Genomic DNA, 23372 nt, shown 5'->3' with positions numbered 1-23372 from the left:
GCAAAAATGTTGAAATGTTTGGATGCCCAAAAAAGGGGTTTACAGGCATCGTAGACCCCCTAAAGTCCAGAATATGTCGGTGGCCCAAAAACGGTGTGAGAGAGCTCTGAATCTCCCAAAAACATTTGCAGTCTGAAAAGGACATTAACCCGCATGCTAGACCCCTGAAATTCCTAAAAATATTTTTGGCACGAAAAATGCATCCTACAACCCTGAAAGTTCAGAATATGTCAGCATTCCAAAAAAGGCCTTAAAATGCATCTTAGGCCTGAAAATGTTGAAATCTTTGGAGGCCCAAAAAAGGGGTTTACAGGCATCGTAGACCCCCTAAAGTCTGTAAAATGTTGGTGGCCCAAAAACATTGTGAGAGATCTCTGAATGTCCCAAAAACATTTACAGCCTGAAAGGGGCATTAACCCACATCCTAGACCACTCTAATTCTCCAAAATATTTTTGCCACGAAAAATGCATCCTACATCCCCGAAAGTACAGAATATGTGAGCAGCCCAAAAAAGGCCTTAAAATGCATCTTAGGCCGGCAAAAATGTTGAAATCTTTGGTGGCCCAAAAAAGGGGTTTACAGGCATCGTAGACCACCTAAAGTCCAGAAAATGTTGGTGGCCCAAAAGCAGTGTGAGAGAGCTCGGAATGTCCCAAAAGCATTTGCAGCTTGAAAGGGGCATTAACCTGCATCCTAGACCACTGAAATTCCCAAAAATATTATTGGCACGAAAAATGCATCCTACCCCCCTGAACGTACAGAATATGTTAGCAGCCCAAAAAAGGCCTTAAATGCATTTTAGGCCTGCAAAAATGTTGAAATGTTTGGAGGCCCAAAAAAAAAGTTTACAGGCATCGTAGACCCCCTAAAGTCCAGAAAATGTTGGTGGCCCAAAAACATTGTGAGAGAGCTCTGAATGTCCCAAAAACATTTGCAGTCTGAAAAGGACATTAACCCGCATGCTAGACCCCTGAAATTCCCAAAAATATTTTTGGCACGAAAAATGCATCCTACAACCCTGAAAGTTCAGAATATGTCAGCATTCCAAAAAAGGCCTTAAAATGCATCTTAGGCCTGAAAATGTTGAAATCTTTGGAGGCCCAAAAAAGTGGTTTACAGGCATCGTAGACCCCCTAAAGTCTGGAAAATGTTGGTGGCCCAAAAACATTGTGAGAGATCTCTGAATGTCCCAAAAACATTTACAGCCTGAAAGGGGCATTAACCCACATCCTAGACCACTCTAATTCTCCAAAATATTTTTGCCACGAAAAATGCATCCTACATCCCCGAAAGTACAGAATATGTGAGCAGCCCAAAAAAGGCCTTAAAATGCATCTTAGGCCGGCAAAAATGTTGAAATCTTTGGTGGCCCAAAAAAGGGGTTTACAGGCATCGTAGACCACCTAAAGTCCAGAAAATGTTGGTGGCCCAAAAGCAGTGTGAGAGAGCTCGGAATGTCCCAAAAGCATTTGCAGCTTGAAAGGGGCATTAACCTGCATCCTAGACCACTGAAATTCCCAAAAATATTATTGGCACGAAAAATGCATCCTACCCCCCTGAACGTACAGAATATGTTAGCAGCCCAAAAAAGGCCTTAAATGCATTTGAGGCCTGCAAAAATGTTGAAATGTTTGGATGCCCAAAAAAGGGTTTACAGGCATCGTAGACCCCCTAAAGTTCAGAAAATGTTGGTGGCCCAAAAACAGTGTGAGAGAGCTCTGAATGTCCCAAAAACATTTGCAGCCTGAAAGGGGCATTAACCCACATCCTAGACCACTGAAATTCCCAAAACAAAAATATTTTTGCCACGAAAAATGCATCCTACCCCCCTGAAAGTACAGAATATGTTAGCAGCCCAAAAAAGGCCTTAAATGCATTTTAGGCCTGAAAAAATGTTGAAATCTTTGGAGGCCCAAAAAAGGGGTTTACAGGCATCGTAGACCCCCTAAAGTCTGGAAAATGTTGGTGGCCCAAAAACATTGTGAGAGATCTCTGAATGTCCCAAAAACATTTACAGCCTGAAAGGGGCATTAACCCACATCCTAGACCACTGTAATTCTCCAAAATATTTTTGCCACGAAAAATGCATCCTACATCCCCGAAAGTACAGAATATGTTAGCAGCCCAAAAAAGGCCTTAAAATGCATCTTAGGCCGGCAAAAATGTTGAAATCTTTGGAGGCCCAAAAAAGGGGTTTACAGGCATCGTAGACCACCTAAAGTCCAGAAAATGTTGGTGGCCCAAAAGCAGTGTGAGAGAGCTCAGAATGTCCCAAAAGCATTTGCAGCTTGAAAGGGGCATTAACCCGCATTCTAGACCACTGAAATTCCCAAAAATATTTTTGGCACGAAAAATGCATCCTACATCCCCGAAAGTACAGAATATGTTAGTAGCCAAAAAAAGGCCTTAAAATGCATCTTAGGCCGGCAAAAATGTTGAAATATTTGGAGGCCCAAAAAAGGGGTTTACAGACATCGTAGACCCCCTAAAGTCCAGAAAATGTTGGTGGCCCAAAAACATTGTGAGAGAGCTCTGAATGTCCCAAAAACATTTGCAGCCTGAAAGGGGCATTAACCCAAATCCTAGACCACTGAAATTCCCCAAAATATTTTTGGCACGAAAAATGCATCCTAAACCCCTGAAAGTACAGAATATGTTAGCAGCCCAAAAAAGGCCTTAAATGCATTTTAGGCCTGCAAAAATGTTGAAATGTTTGGAGGCCCAAAAAAAAGGTTTACAGGCATCGTAGACCCCCTAAAGTCCAGAAAATGTTGGTGGCCCAAAAACATTGTGAGAGAGCTCTGAATGTCCCAAAAACATTTGCAGCCTGAAAGGGGCATTAACCCAAATCCTAGACCACTGAAATTACCAAAAATATTTCTGGCACGAAAAATGCATCCTACACCCCTGAAAGTTCAGAAAATGTTAGCAGCCCAAAAAGGCCTTAAAATGCATCTTAGGCCTGCAAAAATGTTGAAATGTTTGGATGCCCAAAAAAGGGGTTTACAGGCATCGTAGACCCCATAAAGTCCAGAATATGTCGGTGGCCCAAAAACGGTGTGAGAGAGCTCTGAATCTCCCAAAAACATTTGCAGTCTGAAAAGGACATTAACCCACATGCTAGACCCCTGAAATTCCCAAAAATATTTTTGGCACGAAAAAATGCATCCTACAACCCTGAAAGTTCAGAATATGTCAGCATTCCAAAAAAGGCCTAAAATGCATCTTAGGCCTGAAAAAATGTTGAAATCTTTGGAGGCCCAAAAAAGGGGTTTACAGGCATCGTAGACCCCCTAAAGTCTGTAAAATGTTGGTGGCCCAAAAACATTGTGAGAGATCTCTGAATGTCCCAAAAACATTTACAGCCTGAAAGGGGCATTAACCCACATCCTAGACCACTGTAATTCTCCAAAATATTTTTGCCACGAAAAATGCATCCTACATCCCCGAAAGTACAGAATATGTTAGCAGCCCAAAAAAGGCCTTAAAATGCATGTTAGGCCGGCAAAAATGTTGACATTTTTGGAGGCCCAAAAAAGGGGTTTACAGGCATCGTAGACCACCTAAAGTCCAGAAAATGTTGGTGGCCCAAAAGCAGTGTGAGAGAGCTTGGAATGTCCCAAAAGCATTTGCAGCTTGAAAGGGGCATTAACCCGCATCCTAGACCACTGAAATTCCCAAAAATATTTTTGGCACGAAAAATGCATCCTACCCCCCTGAAAGTACAGAATATGTTAGCAGCCCAAAAAAGGCCTTAAATGCATTTTAGGCCTGCAAAAATGTTGAAATGTTTGGAGGCCCAAAAAAAAGGTTTACAGGCCCAAAAAAAAGGTTTACAGGCATCGTAGACTCCCTAAAGTCCAGAAAATGTTGGTGGCCCAAAAACATTGTGAGAGAGCTCTGAATGTCCCAAAAACATTTGCAGCCTGAAAGGGGCATTAACCCAAATCCTAGACCACTGAAATTACCAAAAATAGTTCTGGCACGAAAAATGCATCCTACACCCCTGAAAGTTTAGAAAATGTTAGCAGCCCAAAAAGACCTTAAAATGCATCTTAGGCCTGCAAAAATGTTGAAATGTTTGGATGCCCAAAAAAGGGGTTAACAGGCATCGAAGACCCCTAAAGTCCAGAATATGTCGGTGGCCCAAAAACGGTGTGAGAGAGCTCTGAATCTCCCAAAAACATTTGCAGTCTGAAAAGGACATTAACCCGCATGCTAGACCCCTGAAATTCCCAAAAATATTTTTGGCACGAAAAATGCATCCTACAACCCTGAAAGTTCAGAATATGTCAGCATTCCAAAAAAGGCATTAAAATGCATCTTAGGCCTGAAAAAATGTTGAAATCTTTGGAGGCCCAAAAAAGGGGTTTACAGGTATCGTAGACCCCCTAAAGTCTGGAAAATGATGGTGGCCCAAAAACATTGTGAGAGATCTCTGAATGTCCCAAAAACAATTACAGCCTGAAAGGGGCATTAACCCGCATCCTAGACCACTGAAATTCCCAAAAATATTTTTGGTACGAAAAATGCATCCTACCCCCCTGAAAGTACAGAATATGTTAGCAGCCCAAAAAAGGCCTTAAATGCATTTTAGGCCTGAAAAAATGTTGAAATCTTTGGAGGCCCAAAAAAGGGGTTTACAGGTATCGTAGACCCCCTAAAGTCTGGAAAATGATGGTGGCCCAAAAACATTGTGAGAGAGCTCTGAATGTCCCAAAAACATTTGCAGTCTGAAAAGGACATTAACCCGCATGCTAGACCCCTGAAATTCCCAAAAATATTTTTGGCACGAAAAATGCATCCTACAACCCTGAAAGTTCAGAATATGTCAGCATTCCAAAAAAGGCCTTAAAATGCATCTTAGGCCTGAAAATGTTGAAATCTTTGGAGGCCCAAAAAAGTGGTTTACAGGCATCGTAGACCCCCTAAAGTCTGGAAAATGTTGGTGGCCCAAAAACATTGTGAGAGATCTCTGAATGTCCCAAAAACATTTACAGCCTGAAAGGGGCATTAACCCACATCCTAGACCACTCTAATTCTCCAAAATATTTTTGCCACGAAAAATGCATCCTACATCCCCGAAAGTACAGAATATGTGAGCAGCCCAAAAAAGGCCTTAAAATGCATCTTAGGCCGGCAAAAATGTTGAAATCTTTGGTGGCCCAAAAAAGGGGTTTACAGGCATCGTAGACCACCTAAAGTCCAGAAAATGTTGGTGGCCCAAAAGCAGTGTGAGAGAGCTCGGAATGTCCCAAAAGCATTTGCAGCTTGAAAGGGGCATTAACCTGCATCCTAGACCACTGAAATTCCCAAAAATATTATTGGCACGAAAAATGCATCCTACCCCCCTGAACGTACAGAATATGTTAGCAGCCCAAAAAAGGCCTTAAATGCATTTGAGGCCTGCAAAAATGTTGAAATGTTTGGATGCCCAAAAAAGGGTTTACAGGCATCGTAGACCCCCTAAAGTTCAGAAAATGTTGGTGGCCCAAAAACAGTGTGAGAGAGCTCTGAATGTCCCAAAAACATTTGCAGCCTGAAAGGGGCATTAACCCACATCCTAGACCACTGAAATTCCCAAAACAAAAATATTTTTGCCACGAAAAATGCATCCTACCCCCCTGAAAGTACAGAATATGTTAGCAGCCCAAAAAAGGCCTTAAATGCATTTTAGGCCTGAAAAAATGTTGAAATCTTTGGAGGCCCAAAAAAGGGGTTTACAGGCATCGTAGACCCCCTAAAGTCTGGAAAATGTTGGTGGCCCAAAAACATTGTGAGAGATCTCTGAATGTCCCAAAAACATTTACAGCCTGAAAGGGGCATTAACCCACATCCTAGACCACTGTAATTCTCCAAAATATTTTTGCCACGAAAAATGCATCCTACATCCCCGAAAGTACAGAATATGTTAGCAGCCCAAAAAAGGCCTTAAAATGCATCTTAGGCCGGCAAAAATGTTGAAATCTTTGGAGGCCCAAAAAAGGGGTTTACAGGCATCGTAGACCACCTAAAGTCCAGAAAATGTTGGTGGCCCAAAAGCAGTGTGAGAGAGCTCAGAATGTCCCAAAAGCATTTGCAGCTTGAAAGGGGCATTAACCCGCATTCTAGACCACTGAAATTCCCAAAAATATTTTTGGCACGAAAAATGCATCCTACATCCCCGAAAGTACAGAATATGTTAGTAGCCAAAAAAAGGCCTTAAAATGCATCTTAGGCCGGCAAAAATGTTGAAATATTTGGAGGCCCAAAAAAGGGGTTTACAGACATCGTAGACCCCCTAAAGTCCAGAAAATGTTGGTGGCCCAAAAACATTGTGAGAGAGCTCTGAATGTCCCAAAAACATTTGCAGCCTGAAAGGGGCATTAACCCAAATCCTAGACCACTGAAATTCCCCAAAATATTTTTGGCACGAAAAATGCATCCTAAACCCCTGAAAGTACAGAATATGTTAGCAGCCCAAAAAAGGCCTTAAATGCATTTTAGGCCTGCAAAAATGTTGAAATGTTTGGAGGCCCAAAAAAAAGGTTTACAGGCATCGTAGACCCCCTAAAGTCCAGAAAATGTTGGTGGCCCAAAAACATTGTGAGAGAGCTCTGAATGTCCCAAAAACATTTGCAGCCTGAAAGGGGCATTAACCCAAATCCTAGACCACTGAAATTACCAAAAATATTTCTGGCACGAAAAATGCATCCTACACCCCTGAAAGTTCAGAAAATGTTAGCAGCCCAAAAAGGCCTTAAAATGCATCTTAGGCCTGCAAAAATGTTGAAATGTTTGGATGCCCAAAAAAGGGGTTTACAGGCATCGTAGACCCCATAAAGTCCAGAATATGTCGGTGGCCCAAAAACGGTGTGAGAGAGCTCTGAATCTCCCAAAAACATTTGCAGTCTGAAAAGGACATTAACCCGCATGCTAGACCCCTGAAATTCCCAAAAATATTTTTGGCACGAAAAAATGCATCCTACAACCCTGAAAGTTCAGAATATGTCAGCATTCCAAAAAAGGCCTAAAATGCATCTTAGGCCTGAAAAAATGTTGAAATCTTTGGAGGCCCAAAAAAGGGGTTTACAGGCATCGTAGACCCCCTAAAGTCTGTAAAATGTTGGTGGCCCAAAAACATTGTGAGAGATCTCTGAATGTCCCAAAAACATTTACAGCCTGAAAGGGGCATTAACCCACATCCTAGACCACTGTAATTCTCCAAAATATTTTTGCCACGAAAAATGCATCCTACATCCCCGAAAGTACAGAATATGTTAGCAGCCCAAAAAAGGCCTTAAAATGCATGTTAGGCCGGCAAAAATGTTGACATTTTTGGAGGCCCAAAAAAGGGGTTTACAGGCATCGTAGACCACCTAAAGTCCAGAAAATGTTGGTGGCCCAAAAGCAGTGTGAGAGAGCTTGGAATGTCCCAAAAGCATTTGCAGCTTGAAAGGGGCATTAACCCGCATCCTAGACCACTGAAATTCCCAAAAATATTTTTGGCACGAAAAATGCATCCTACCCCCCTGAAAGTACAGAATATGTTAGCAGCCCAAAAAAGGCCTTAAATGCATTTTAGGCCTGCAAAAATGTTGAAATGTTTGGAGGCCCAAAAAAAAGGTTTACAGGCCCAAAAAAAAGGTTCACAGGCATCGTAGACCCCCTAAAGTCCAGAAAATGTTGGTGGCCCAAAAACATTGTGAGAGAGCTCTGAATGTCCCAAAAACATTTGCAGCCTGAAAGGGGCATTAACCCAAATCCTAGACCACTGAAATTACCAAAAATAGTTCTGGCACGAAAAATGCATCCTACACCCCTGAAAGTTTAGAAAATGTTAGCAGCCCAAAAAGACCTTAAAATGCATCTTAGGCCTGCAAAAATGTTGAAATGTTTGGATGCCCAAAAAAGGGGTTAACAGGCATCGAAGACCCCTAAAGTCCAGAATATGTCGGTGGCCCAAAAACGGTGTGAGAGAGCTCTGAATCTCCCAAAAACATTTGCAGTCTGAAAAGGACATTAACCCGCATGCTAGACCCCTGAAATTCCCAAAAATATTTTTGGCACGAAAAATGCATCCTACAACCCTGAAAGTTCAGAATATGTCAGCATTCCAAAAAAGGCATTAAAATGCATCTTAGGCCTGAAAAAATGTTGAAATCTTTGGAGGCCCAAAAAAGGGGTTTACAGGTATCGTAGACCCCCTAAAGTCTGGAAAATGATGGTGGCCCAAAAACATTGTGAGAGATCTCTGAATGTCCCAAAAACAATTACAGCCTGAAAGGGGCATTAACCCGCATCCAAGACCACTGAAATTCCCAAAAATATTTTTGGTACGAAAAATGCATCCTACCCCCCTGAAAGTACAGAATATGTTAGCAGCCCAAAAAAGGCCTTAAATGCATTTTAGGCCTGAAAAAATGTTGAAATCTTTGGAGGCCCAAAAAAGGGGTTTACAGGCATCGTAGACCCCCTAAAGTCTGGAAAATGTTGGTGGCCCAAAAACATTGTGAGAGATCTCTGAATGTCCCAAAAACATTTACAGCCTGAAAGGGGCATTAACCCACATCCTAGACCACTGTAATTCTCTAAAATATTTTTGTCACGAAAAATGCATCCTACATCCCCGAAAGTACAGAATATGTTAGCAGCCCAAAAAAGGCCTTAAAATGCATCTTACGCCGGCGAAAATGTTGAAATCTTTGGAGGCCCAAAAAAGGGGTTTACAGGCATCGTAGACCACCTAAAGTCCAGAAAATGTTGGTGGCCCAAAAGCAGTGTGAGAGAGCTCAGAATGTCCCAAAAGCATTTGCAGCTTGAAAGGGGCATTAACCCAAATCCTAGACCACTGAAATTCCCAAAAATATTTTTGGCACGAAAAATGCATCCTAAACCCCTGAAAGTACAGAATATGTTAGCAGCCCAAAAAAGGCCTTAAATGCAATTTAGGCCTGCAAAAATGTTGAAATGTTTGGAGGCCCAAAAAAAAGGTTTACCGGCATCGTAGACCCCCTAAAGTCCAGAAAATGTTGGTGGCCCAAAGACATTGTGAGAGAGCTCTGAATGTCCCAAAAACATTAGCAGCCCAAAAGGGGCATTAACCCAAATCCTAGACCACTGAAATTACCAAAAATATTTCTGGCACGAAAAATGCATCCTACACCCCTGAAAGTTCAGAAAATGTTAGCAGCCCAAAAAAGGCCTTAAAATGCATCTTAGGCCTGCAAAAATGTTGAAATGTTTGGATGCCCAAAAAAGGGGTTTACAGGCATCTTAGACCCCCTAAAGTTCAGAAAATGTTGGTGGCCCAAAAACAGTGTGAGAGAGCTCTGAATGTCCCAAAAGCATTTTCATCCTGAAAGGGGCATTAACCCACATCCTAGACCACTGAAATTCCCAAAACAAAAATATTTTTGCCACGAAAAATGGATCCTACAACCCCAAAAGTACAGAATATGTTAGCAGCCCGAAAAAGGACTTAAAATGCATCTTAGGCCTGCAAAAATGTTGAAATCTTTGGAGGCCCAAAAAAGGGGTTTACAGGCATCGTAGACCCCCGAAAGTCTGTAAAATGTTGGTGGCCCAAAAACATTGTGAGAGATCTCTGAATGTCCCAAAAGCATTTGCAGCTTGAAAGGGGCATTAACCCGCATCCTAGACCACTGAAATTACCAAAAATATTTCTGGCACGAAAAAATGCATCCTACACCCCTGAAAGTTCAGAAAATGTTAGCAGCCCAAAAAGGCCTTAAAATGCATCTTAGGCCTGCAAAAATGTTGAAATGTTTGTATGCCCAAAAAAGGGGTTTACAGGCATCGTAGACCCCCTAAAGTCCAGAATATGTTGGTGGCCCAAAAACGGTGTGAGAGAGCTCTGAATCTCCCAAAAACATTTGCAGTCTGAAAAGGACATTAACCCACATGCTAGACCCCTGAAATTCCCAAAAATATTTTTGGCACGAAAAATGCATCCTACAACCCTGAAAGTTCAGAATATGTCAGAATTCCAAAAAAGGCCTTAAAATGCATCTTAGGCCTGAAAAAATGTTGAAATCTTTGGAGGTCCAAAAAAGGGGTTTACAGGCATCGTAGGCCCCCTAAAGTCTGGAAAATGATGGTGGCCCAAAAACATTGTGAGAGATCTCTGAATGTCCCAAAAACAATTACAGCCTGAAAGGGGCATTAACCCGCATCCTAGACCACTGAAATTCCCAAAAATATTTTTGGTACGAAAAATGCATCCTACCCCCCTGAAAGTACAGAATATGTTAGCAGCCCAAAAAAGGCCTTAAATGCATTTTAGGCCTGAAAAAATGTTGAAATCTTTGGAGGCCCAAAAAAGGGGTTTACAGGCATCGTAGACCCCCTAAAGTCTGGAAAATGTTGGTGGCCCAAAAACATTGTGAGAGATCTCTGAATGTCCCAAAAACATTTACAGCCTGAAAGGGGCATTAACCCACATCCTAGACCACTGTAATTCTCCAAAATATTTTTGCCACGAAAAATGCATCCTACATCCCCGAAAGTACAGAATATGTTAGCAGCCCAAAAAAGGCCTTAAAATGCATCTTAGGCCGGCAAAAATGTTGAAATCTTTGGAAGCCCCAAAAAGGGGTTTACAGGCATCGTAGACCACCTAAAGTCCAGAAAATGTTGGTGGCCCAAAAGCAGTGTGAGAGAGCTCAGAATGTCCCAAAAGCATTTGCAGCTTGAAAGGGGCATTAACCCGCATCCTAGACCACTGTAATTCTCCAAAATATTTTTGCCACGAAAAATGCATCCTACATCCCCGAAAGTACAGAATATGTTAGCAGCCCAAAAAAGGCCTTAAAATGCATCTTAGGCCAGCAAAAATGTTGAAATCTTTGGAGGCCCCAAAAAGGGGTTTACAGGCATCGTAGACCACCTAAAGTCCAGAAAATGTGGGTGGCCCAAAAGCAGTGTGAGAGAGCTCAGAATGTCCCAAAAGCATTTGCAGCTTGAAAGGGGCATTAACCCGCATCCTAGACCACTGAAATTCCCAAAAATATTTTTGGCACGAAAAATGCATCCTACATCCCCGAAAGTACAGAATATGTTAGCAGCCCAAAAAAGGCCTTAAATGCATTTTAGGCCTGCAAAAATGTTGAAATGTTTGGAGGCCCAAAAAAAAGGTTTACAGGCCCAAAAAAAAGGTTTACAGGCATCGTAGACCCCCTAAAGTCCAGAAAATGTTGGTGGCCCAAAAACATTGTGAGAGAGCTCTGAATGTCCCAAAAACATTTGCAGCCTGAAAGGGGCATTAACCCAAATCCTAGACCACTGAAATTCCCAAAAATATTTTTGGCACGAAAAATGCATCCTACAACCCTGAAAGTTCAGAATATGTCAGAATTCCAAAAAAGGCCTTAAAATGCATCTTAGGCCTGAAAAAATGTTGAAATCTTTGGAGGTCCAAAAAAGGGGTTTACAGGCATCGTAGGCCCCCTAAAGTCTGGAAAATGATGGTGGCCCAAAAACATTGTGAGAGATCTCTGAATGTCCCAAAAACAATTACAGCCTGAAAGGGGCATTAACCCGCATCCTAGACCACTGAAATTCCCAAAAATATTTTTGGTACGAAAAATGCATCCTACCCCCCTGAAAGTACAGAATATGTTAGCAGCCCAAAAAAGGCCTTAAATGCATTTTAGGCCTGAAAAAATGTTGAAATCTTTGGAGGCCCAAAAAAGGGGTTTACAGGCATCGTAGACCCCCTAAAGTCTGGAAAATGTTGGTGGCCCAAAAACATTGTGAGAGATCTCTGAATGTCCCAAAAACATTTACAGCCTGAAAGGGGCATTAACCCACATCCTAGACCACTGTAATTCTCCAAAATATTTTTGCCACGAAAAATGCATCCTACATCCCCGAAAGTACAGAATATGTTAGCAGCCCAAAAAAGGCCTTAAAATGCATCTTAGGCCGGCAAAAATGTTGAAATCTTTGGAAGCCCCAAAAAGGGGTTTACAGGCATCGTAGACCACCTAAAGTCCAGAAAATGTTGGTGGCCCAAAAGCAGTGTGAGAGAGCTCAGAATGTCCCAAAAGCATTTGCAGCTTGAAAGGGGCATTAACCCGCATCCTAGACCACTGTAATTCTCCAAAATATTTTTGCCACGAAAAATGCATCCTACATCCCCGAAAGTACAGAATATGTTAGCAGCCCAAAAAAGGCCTTAAAATGCATCTTAGGCCGGCAAAAATGTTGAAATCTTTGGAGGCCCCAAAAAGGGGTTTACAGGCATCGTAGACCACCTAAAGTCCAGAAAATGTGGGTGGCCCAAAAGCAGTGTGAGAGAGCTCAGAATGTCCCAAAAGCATTTGCAGCTTGAAAGGGGCATTAACCCGCATCCTAGACCACTGAAATTCCCAAAAATATTTTTGGCACGAAAAATGCATCCTACATCCCCGAAAGTACAGAATATGTTAGCAGCCCAAAAAAGGCCTTAAATGCATTTTAGGCCTGCAAAAATGTTGAAATGTTTGGAGGCCCAAAAAAAAGGTTTACAGGCCCAAAAAAAAGGTTTACAGGCATCGTAGACCCCCTAAAGTCCAGAAAATGTTGGTGGCCCAAAAACATTGTGAGAGAGCTCTGAATGTCCCAAAAGCATTTGCAGCTTGAAAGGGGCATTAACCTGCATCCTAGACCACTGAAATTCCCAAAAATATTTCTGGCACGAAAAATGCATCCTACACCCCTGAAAGTTTAGAAAATGTTAGCAGCCCAAAAAGACCTTAAAATGCATCTTAGGCCTGCAAAAATGTTGAAATGTTTGGATGCCCAAAAAAGGGGTTAACAGGCATCGAAGACCCCTAAAGTCCAGAATATGTCGGTGGCCCAAAAACGGTGTGAGAGAGCTCTGAATCTCCCAAAAACATTTGCAGTCTGAAAAGGACATTAACCCGCATGCTAGACCCCTGAAATTCCCAAAAATATTTTTGGCATGAAAAATGCATCCTACAACCCTGAAAGTTCAGAATATGTCAGCATTCCAAAAAAGGCATTAAAATGCATCTTAGGCCTGAAAAAATGTTGAAATCTTTGGAGGCCCAAAAAAGGGGTTTACAGGTATCGTAGACCCCCTAAAGTCTGGAAAATGATGGTGGCCCAAAAACATTGTGAGAGATCTCTGAATGTCCCAAAAACAATTACAGCCTGAAAGGGGCATTAACCCGCATCCTAGACCACTGAAATTCCCAAAAATATTTTTGGTACGAAAAATGCATCCTACCCCCCTGAAAGTACAGAATATGTTAGCAGCCCAAAAAAGGCCTTAAATGCATTTTAGGCCTGAAAAAATGTTGAAATCTTTGGAGGCCCAAAAAAGGGGTTTACAGGCATCGTAGACCCCCTAAAGTCTGGAAAATGTTGGTGGCCCAAAAACATTGTGAGAGATCTCTGAATGTCCCAAAAACAATTACAGCCTGAAAGGGGCATTAACCCGCATCCTAGACCACTGAAATTCCCAAAAATATTTTTGGTACGAAAAATGCATCCTACCCCCCTGAAAGTACAGAATATGTTAGCAGCCCAAAAAAGGCCTTAAATGCATTTTAGGCCTGAAAAAATGTTGAAATCTTTGGAGGCCCAAAAAAGGGGTTTACAGGCATCGTAGACCCCCTAAAGTCTGGAAAATGTTGGTGGCCCAAAAACATTGTGAGAGATCTCTGAATGTCCCAAAAACATTTACAGCCTGAAAGGGGCATTAACCCATATCCTAGACCACTGTAATTCTCCAAAATATTTTTGCCACGAAAAATGCATCCTACATCCCCGAAAGTACAGAATATGTTAGCAGCCCAAAAAAGGCCTTAAAATGCATCTTACGCCGGCAAAAATGTTGAAATCTTTGGAGGCCCAAAAAAGGGGTTTACAGGCATCGTAGACCACCTAAAGTCCAGAAAATGTTGGTGGCCCAAAAGCAGTGTGAGAGAGCTCAGAATGTCCCAAAAGCATTTGCAGCTTGAAAGGGGCATTAACCCGCATCCTAGACCACTGAAATTCCCAAAAATATTTTTGGCACGAAAAATGCATCCTACATCCCCGAAAGTACAGAATATGTTAGCAGCCAAAAAAAGGCCTTAAAATGCATCTTAGGCCGGCAAAAATGTTGAAATCTTTGGAGGCCCAAAAAAGGGGTTTACAGACATCGTAGACCCCCGAAAGTCTGTAAAATGTTGGTGGCCCAAAAACATTGTGAGAGAGCTCTGAATGTCCCAAAAACATTTGCAGCCTGAAAGGGGCATTAACCCAAATCCTAGACCACTGAAATTCCCAAAAATATTTTTGGCACGAAAAATGCATCCTAAACCCCTGAAAGTACAGAATATGTTAGCAGCCCAAAAAAGGCCTTAAATGCAATTTAGGCCTGCAAAAATGTTGAAATGTTTGGAGGCCCAAAAAAAAGGTTTACCGGCATCGTAGACCCCCTAAAGTCCAGAAAATGTTGGTGGCCCAAAGACATTGTGAGAGAGCTCTGAATGTCCCAAAAACATTAGCAGCCCAAAAGGGGCATTAACCCAAATCCTAGACCACTGAAATTACCAAAAATATTTCTGGCACGAAAAATGCATCCTACACCCCTGAAAGTTCAGAAAATGTTAGCAGCCCAAAAAAGGCCTTAAAATGCATCTTAGGCCTGCAAAAATGTTGAAATGTTTGGATGCCCAAAAAAGGGGTTTACAGGCATCTTAGACCCCCTAAAGTTCAGAAAATTTTGGTGGCCCAAAAACAGTGTGAGAGAGCTCTGAATGTCCCAAAAGCATTTGCAGCCTGAAAGGGGCATTAACCCACATCCTAGACCACTGAAATTCCCAAAACAAAAATATTTTTGCCACGAAAAATGGATCCTACAACCCCGAAAGTACAGAATATGTTAGCAGCCCGAAAAAGGCCTTAAAATGCATCTTAGGCCTGCAAAAATGTTGAAATCTTTGGAGGCCCAAAAAAGGGGTTTACAGGCATCGTAGACCCCCGAAAGTCTGTAAAATGTTGGTGGCCCAAAAACATTGTGAGAGATCTCTGAATGTCCCAAAAGCATTTGCAGCTTGAAAGGGGCATTAACCCGCATCCTAGACCACTGAAATTACCAAAAATATTTCTGGCACGAAAAAATGCATCCTACACCCCTGAAAGTTCAGAAAATGTTAGCAGCCCAAAAAGGCCTTAAAATGCATCTTAGGCCTGCAAAAATGTTGAAATGTTTGTATGCCCAAAAAAGGGGTTTACAGGCATCGTAGACCCCCTAAAGTCCAGAATATGTCGGTGGCCCAAAAACGGTGTGAGAGAGCTCTGAATCTCCCAAAAACATTTGCAGTCTGAAAAGGACATTAACCCACATGCTAGACCCCTGAAATTCCCAAAAATATTTTTGGCACGAAAAATGCATCCTACAACCCTGAAAGTTCAGAATATGTCAGAATTCCAAAAAAGGCCTTAAAATGCATCTTAGGCCTGAAAAAATGTTGAAATCTTTGGAGGTCCAAAAAAGGGGTTTACAGGCATCGTAGGCCCCCTAAAGTCTGGAAAATGATGGTGGCCCAAAAACATTGTGAGAGATCTCTGAATGTCCCAAAAACAATTACAGCCTGAAAGGGGCATTAACCCGCATCCTAGACCACTGAAATTCCCAAAAATATTTTTGGTACGAAAAATGCATCCTACCCCCCTGAAAGTACAGAATATGTTAGCAGCCCAAAAAAGGCCTTAAATGCATTTTAGGCCTGAAAAAATGTTGAAATCTTTGGAGGCCCAAAAAAGGGGTTTACAGGCATCGTAGACCCCCTAAAGTCTGGAAAATGTTGGTGGCCCAAAAACATTGTGAGAGATCTCTGAATGTCCCAAAAACATTTACAGCCTGAAAGGGGCATTAACCCACATCCTAGACCACTGTAATTCTCCAAAATATTTTTGCCACGAAAAATGCATCCTACATCCCCGAAAGTACAGAATATGTTAGCAGCCCAAAAAAGGCCTTAAAATGCATCTTACGCCGGCAAAAATGTTGAAATCTTTGGAGGCCCAAAAAAGGGGTTTACAGGCATCGTAGACCACCTAAAGTCCAGAAAATGTTGGTGGCCCAAAAGCAGTGTGAGAGAGCTCAGAATGTCCCAAAAGCATTTGCAGCTTGAAAGGGGCATTAACCCGCATCCTAGACCACTGAAATTCCCAAAAATATTTTTGGCACGAAAAATGCATCCTACATCCCCGAAAGTACAGAATATGTTAGCAGCCAAAAAAAGGCCTTAAAATGCATCTTAGGCCGGCAAAAATGTTGAAATCTTTGGAGGCCCAAAAAAAGGGGTTTACAGACATCGTAGACCCCCTAAAGTCCAGAAAATGTTGGTGGCCCAAAAACATTGTGAGAGAGCTCTGAATGTCCCAAAAACATTTGCAGCCTGAAAGGGGCATTAACCCAAATCCTAGACCACTGAAATTCCCAAAAATATTTTTGGCACGAAAAATGCATCCTAAACCCCTGAAAGTACAGAATATGTTAGCAGCCCAAAAAAGGCCTTAAATGCAATTTAGGCCTGCAAAAATGTTGAAATGTTTGGAGGCCCAAAAAAAAGGTTTACCGGCATCGTAGACCCCCTAAAGTCCAGAAAATGTTGGTGGCCCAAAGACATTGTGAGAGAGCTCTGAATGTCCCAAAAACATTAGCAGCCCAAAAGGGGCATTAACCCAAATCCTAGACCACTGAAATTACCAAAAATATTTCTGGCACGAAAAATGCATCCTACACCCCTGAAAGTTCAGAAAATGTTAGCAGCCCAAAAAGGCCTTAAAATGCATCTTAGGCCTGCAAAAATGTTGAAATGTTTGTATGCCCAAAAAAGGGGTTTACAGGCATCGTAGACCCCCTAAAGTCCAGAATATGTCGGTGGCCCAAAAACGGTGTGAGAGAGCTCTGAATCTCCCAAAAACATTTGCAGTCTGAAAAGGACATTAACCCACATGCTAGACCCCTGAAATTCCCAAAAATATTTTTGGCACGAAAAATGCATCCTACAACCCTGAAAGTTCAGAATATGTCAGAATTCCAAAAAAGGCCTTAAAATGCATCTTAGGCCTGAAAAAATGTTGAAATCTTTGGAGGTCCAAAAAAGGGGTTTACAGGCATCGTAGGCCCCCTAAAGTCTGGAAAATGATGGTGGCCCAAAAACATTGTGAGAGATCTCTGAATGTCCCAAAAACAATTACAGCCTGAAAGGGGCATTAACCCGCATCCTAGACCACTGAAATTCCCAAAAATATTTTTGGTACGAAAAATGCATCCTACCCCCCTGAAAGTACAGAATATGTTAGCAGCCCAAAAAAGGCCTTAAATGCATTTTAGGCCTGAAAAAATGTTGAAATCTTTGGAGGCCCAAAAAAGGGGTTTACAGGCATCGTAGACCCCCTAAAGTCTGGAAAATGTTGGTGGCCCAAAAACATTGTGAGAGATCTCTGAATGTCCCAAAAACATTTACAGCCTGAAAGGGGCATTAACCCACATCCTAGACCACTGTAATTCTCCAAAATATTTTTGCCACGAAAAATGCATCCTACATCCCCGAAAGTACAGAATATGTTAGCAGCCCAAAAAAGGCCTTAAAATGCATCTTACGCCGGCAAAAATGTTGAAATCTTTGGAGGCCCAAAAAAGGGGTTTACAGGCATCGTAGACCACCTAAAGTCCAGAAAATGTTGGTGGCCCAAAAGCAGTGTGAGAGAGCTCAGAATGTCCCAAAAGCATTTGCAGCTTGAAAGGGGCATTAACCCGCATCCTAGACCACTGAAATTCCCAAAAATATTTTTGGCACGAAAAATGCATCCTACATCCCCGAAAGTACAGAATATGTTAGCAGCCAAAAAAAGGCCTTAAAATGCATCTTAGGCCGGCAAAAATGTTGAAATCTTTGGAGGCCCAAAAAAAGGGGTTTACAGACATCGTAGACCCCCTAAAGTCCAGAAAATGTTGGTGGCCCAAAAACATTGTGAGAGAGCTCTGAATGTCCCAAAAACATTTGCAGCCTGAAAGGGGCATTAACCCAAATCCTAGACCACTGAAATTCCCAAAAATATTTTTGGCACGAAAAATGCATCCTAAACCCCTGAAAGTACAGAATATGTTAGCAGCCCAAAAAAGGCCTTAAATGCAATTTAGGCCTGCAAAAATGTTGAAATGTTTGGAGGCCCAAAAAAAAGGTTTACCGGCATCGTAGACCCCCTAAAGTCCAGAAAATGTTGGTGGCCCAAAGACATTGTGAGAGAGCTCTGAATGTCCCAAAAACATTAGCAGCCCAAAAGGGGCATTAACCCAAATCCTAGACCACTGAAATTACCAAAAATATTTCTGGCACGAAAAATGCATCCTACACCCCTGAAAGTTCAGAAAATGTTAGCAGCCCAAAAAAGGCCTTAAAATGCATCTTAGGCCTGCAAAAATGTTGAAATGTTTGGATGCCCAAAAAAGGGGTTTACAGGCATCTTAGACCTCCTAAAGTTCAGAAAATGTTGGTGGCCCAAAAACAGTGTGAGAGAGCTCTGAATGTCCCAAAAGCATTTGCAGCCTGAAAGGGGCATTAACCCACATCCTAGACCACTGAAATTCCCAAAACAAAAATATTTTTGCCACGAAAAATGGATCCTACAACCCCGAAAGTACAGAATATGTTAGCAGCCCGAAAAAGGCCTTAAAATGCATCTTAGGCCTGCAAAAATGTTGAAATCTTTGGAGGCCCAAAAAAGGGGTTTACAGGCATCGTAGACCCCCGAAAGTCTGTAAAATGTTGGTGGCCCAAAAACATTGTGAGAGATCTCTGAATGTCCCAAAAGCATTTGCAGCTTGAAAGGGGCATTAACCCGCATCCTAGACCACTGAAATTACCAAAAATATTTCTGGCACGAAAAAATGCATCCTACACCCCTGAAAGTTCAGAAAATGTTAGCAGCCCAAAAAGGCCTTAAAATGCATCTTAGGCCTGCAAAAATGTTGAAATGTTTGTATGCCCAAAAAAGGGGTTTACAGGCATCGTAGACCCCCTAAAGTCCAGAATATGTCGGTGGCCCAAAAACGGTGTGAGAGAGCTCTGAATCTCCCAAAAACATTTGCAGTCTGAAAAGGACATTAACCCGCATGCTAGACCCCTGAAATTCCCAAAAATATTTTTGGCACGAAAAATGCATCCTACAACCCTGAAAGTTCAGAATATGTCAGAATTCCAAAAAAGGCCTTAAAATGCATCTTAGGCCTGAAAAAATGTTGAAATCTTTGGAGGTCCAAAAAAGGGGTTTACAGGCATCGTAGGCCCCCTAAAGTCTGGAAAATGATGGTGGCCCAAAAACATTGTGAGAGATCTCTGAATGTCCCAAAAACAATTACAGCCTGAAAGGGGCATTAACCCGCATCCTAGACCACTGAAATTCCCAAAAATATTTTTGGTACGAAAAATGCATCCTACCCCCCTGAAAGTACAGAATATGTTAGCAGCCCAAAAAAGGCCTTAAAATGCATCTTAGGCCGGCAAAAATGTTGAAATCTTTGGAGGCCCCAAAAAGGGGTTTACAGGCATCGTAGACCACCTAAAGTCCAGAAAATGTTGGTGGCCCAAAAGCAGTGTGAGAGAGCTCAGAATGTCCCAAAAGCATTTACAGCTTGAAAGGGGCATTAACCCGCATCCTAGACCACTGAAATTCCCAAAAATATTTTTGGCACGAAAAATGCATCCTACATCCCCGAAAGTACAGAATATGTTAGCAGCCAAAAAAAGGCCTTAAAATGCATCTTAGGCCGGCAAAAATGTTGAAATCTTTGGAGGCCCAAAAAAGGGGTTTACAGACATCGTAGACGCCCTAAAGTCCAGAAAATGTTGGTGGCCCAAAAACATTGTGAGAGAGCTCTGAATGTCCCAAAAATATTTGCAGCCTGAAAGGTGCATTAACCCAAATCCTAGACCACTGAAATTCCCAAAAATATTTTTGGCACGAAAAATGCATCCTAAACCCCTGAAAGTACAGAATATGTTAGCAGCCCAAAAAAGGCCTTAAATGCAATTTAGGCCTGCAAAAATGTTGAAATGTTTGGAGGCCCAAAAAAAAGGTTTACCGGCATCGTAGACCCCCTAAAGTCCAGAAAATGTTGGTGGCCCAAAGACATTGTGAGAGAGCTCTGAATGTCCCAAAAACATTAGCAGCCCAAAAGGGGCATTAACCCAAATCCTAGACCACTGAAATTACCAAAAATATTTCTGGCACGAAAAATGCATCCTACACCCCTGAAAGTTCAGAAAATGTTAGCAGCCCAAAAAAGGCCTTAAAATGCATCTTAGGCCTGCAAAAATGTTGAAATGTTTGGATGCCCAAAAAAGGGGTTTACAGGCATCTTAGACCCCCTAAAGTTCAGAAAATGTTGGTGGCCCAAAAACAGTGTGAGAGAGCTCTGAATGTCCCAAAAGCATTTGCAGCCTGAAAGGGGCATTAACCCACATCCTAGACCACTGAAATTCCCAAAACAAAAATATTTTTGCCACGAAAAATGGATCCTACAACCCCGAAAGTACAGAATATGTTAGCAGCCCAAAAAAGGCCTTAAAATGCATCTTAGGCCTGCAAAAATGTTGAAATCTTTGGAGGCCCAAAAAAGGGGTTTACAGGCATCGTAGACCCCCGAAAGTCTGTAAAATGTTGGTGGCCCAAAAACATTGTGAGAGATCTCTGAATGTCCCAAAAGCATTTGCAGCTTGAAAGGGGCATTAACCCGCATCCTAGACCACTGAAATTACCAAAAATATTTCTGGCACGAAAAAATGCATCCTACACCCCTGAAAGTTCAGAAAATGTTAGCAGCCCAAAAAGGCCTTAAAATGCATCTCAGGCCTGCAAAAATGTTGAAATGTTTGTATGCCCAAAAAAGGGGTTTACAGGCATCGTAGACCCCCTAAAGTCCAGAATATGTCGGTGGCCCAAAAACGGTGTGAGAGAGCTCTGAATCTCCCAAAAACATTTGCAGTCTGAAAAGGACATTAACCCGCATGCTAGACCCCTGAAATTCCCAAAAATATTTTTGGCACGAAAAATGCATCCTACAACCCTGAAAGTTCAGAATATGTCAGAATTCCAAAAAATGCCTTAAAATGCATCTTAGGCCTGAAAAAATGTTGAAATCTTTGGAGGTCCAAAAAAGGGGTTTACAGGCATCGTAGGCCCCCTAAAGTCTGGAAAATGTTGGTGGCCCAAAAACATTGTGAGAGATCTCTGAATGTCCCAAAAACATTTCCAGCCTGAAAGGGGCATTAACCCACATCCTAGACCACTGTAATTCTCCAAAATATTTTTGCCACGAAAAATGCATCCTACACCCCTGAAAGTTCAGAAAATGTTAGCAGCACAAAAAAGGCCTTAAAATGCATTTTAGGCCTGCAAAAATGTTGAAATCTTTGGAGGCCCAAAAAAGGGGTTTACAGGCATCGTAGACCCCCTAAAGTCTGTAAAATGTTGGTGGCCCAAAAACATTGTGAGAGATCTCTGAATGTCCCAAAAACATTTACAGCCTGAAAGGGGCATTAACCCACATCCTAGACCACTGTAATTACCAAAAATATTTCTGGCACGAAAAATGCATCCTACACCCCTGAAAGTTCAGAAAATGTTAGCAGCCCAAAAAGGCCTTAAAATGCATTTTAGGCCTGCAAAAATGTTGAAATGTTTGGATGCCCAAAAAAGGGGTTAACAGGCATCGTAGACCCCATAAAGTCCAGAATATGTCGGTGGCCCAAAAACGGTGTGAGAGAGCTCTGAATCTCCCAAAAACATTTGCAGTCTGAAAAGGACATTAACCCGCATGCTAGACCCCTGAAATTCCCAAAAATATTTTTGGCACGAAAAATGCATCCTACAACCCTGAAAGTTCAGAATATGTCAGCATTCCAAAAAAGGCATTAAAATGCATCTTAGGCCTGAAAAAATGTTGAAATCTTTGGAGGCCCAAAAAAGGGGTTTACAGGCATCGTAGACCCCCTAAAGTCTGGAAAATGATGGTGGCCCAAAAACATTGTGAGAGATCTCTGAATGTCCCAAAAACATTTCCAGCCTGAAAGGGGCATTAACCCGCATCCTAGACCACTGAAATTCCCAAAAATATTTTTGGTACGAAAAATGCATCCTACCCCCCTGAAAGTACAGAATATGTTAGCAGCCCAAAAAAGGCCTTAAATGCATTTTAGGCCTGAAAAAATGTTGAAATCTTTGGAGGCCCAAAAAAGGGGTTTACAGGCATCGTAGACCCCCTAAAGTCTGGAAAATGTTGGTGGCCCAAAAACATTGTGAGAGATCTCTGAATGTCCCAAAAACATTTACAGCCTGAAAGGGGCATTAACCCACATCCTAGACCACTGTAATTCTCCAAAATATTTTTGCCACGAAAAATGCATCCTACATCCCCGAAAGTACAGAATATGTTAGCAGCCCAAAAAAGGCCTTAAAATGCATCTTAGGCCGGCAAAAATGTTGAAATCTTTGGAGGCCCAAAAAAGGGGTTTACAGGCATCGTAGACCACCTAAAGTCCAGCAAATGTTGGTGGCCCAAAAGCAGTGTGAGAGAGCTCAGAATGTCCCAAAAGCATTTGCAGCTTGAAAGGGGCATTAACCCGCATCCTAGACCACTGAAATTCCCAAAAATATTTTTGGCACGAAAAATGCATCCTACATCCCCGAAAGTACAGAATATGTTAGCAGCCAAAAAAAGGCCTTAAAATGCATCTTAGGCCGGCAAAAATGTTGAAATCTTTGGAGGCCCAAAAAAGGGGTTTACAGACATCGTAGACCCCCTAAAGTCCAGAAAATGTTGGTGGCCCAAAAACATTGTGAGAGAGCTCTGAATGTCCCAAAAACATTTGCAGCCTGAAAGGGGCATTAACCCAAATCCTAGACCACTGAAATTCCCAAAAATATTTTTGGCACGAAAAATGCATCCTAAACCCCTGAAAGTACAGAATATGTCAGCATTCCAAAAAAGGCATTAAAATGCATCTTAGGCCTGAAAAAATGTTGAAATCTTTGGAGGCCCAAAAAAGGGGTTTACAGGCATCGTAGACCCCCTAAAGTCTGGAAAATGATGGTGGCCCAAAAACATTGTGAGAGATCTCTGAATGTCCCAAAAACATTTACATCCTGAAAGGGGCATTAACCCGCATCCTAGACCACTGAAATTCCCAAAAATATTTTTGGTACGAAAAATGCATCCTACCCCCCTGAAAGTACAGAATATGTTAGCAGCCCAAAAAAGGCCTTAAATGCATTTTAGGCCTGCAAAAATGTTGAAATGTTTGGAGGCCCAAAAAAAAGGTTTACAGGCATCTTAGACCCCCTAAAGTCCAGAAAATGTTGG

Source organism: Ambystoma mexicanum, chromosome 8 (assembly GCF_040938575.1).
Source record: "Ambystoma mexicanum isolate Mex_15411 chromosome 8, UKY_AmexF1_1, whole genome shotgun sequence".
NCBI classification, from domain to species: Eukaryota; Metazoa; Chordata; class Amphibia; order Caudata; family Ambystomatidae; genus Ambystoma; species Ambystoma mexicanum.
This window is presented reverse-complemented; position numbering follows the sequence as displayed.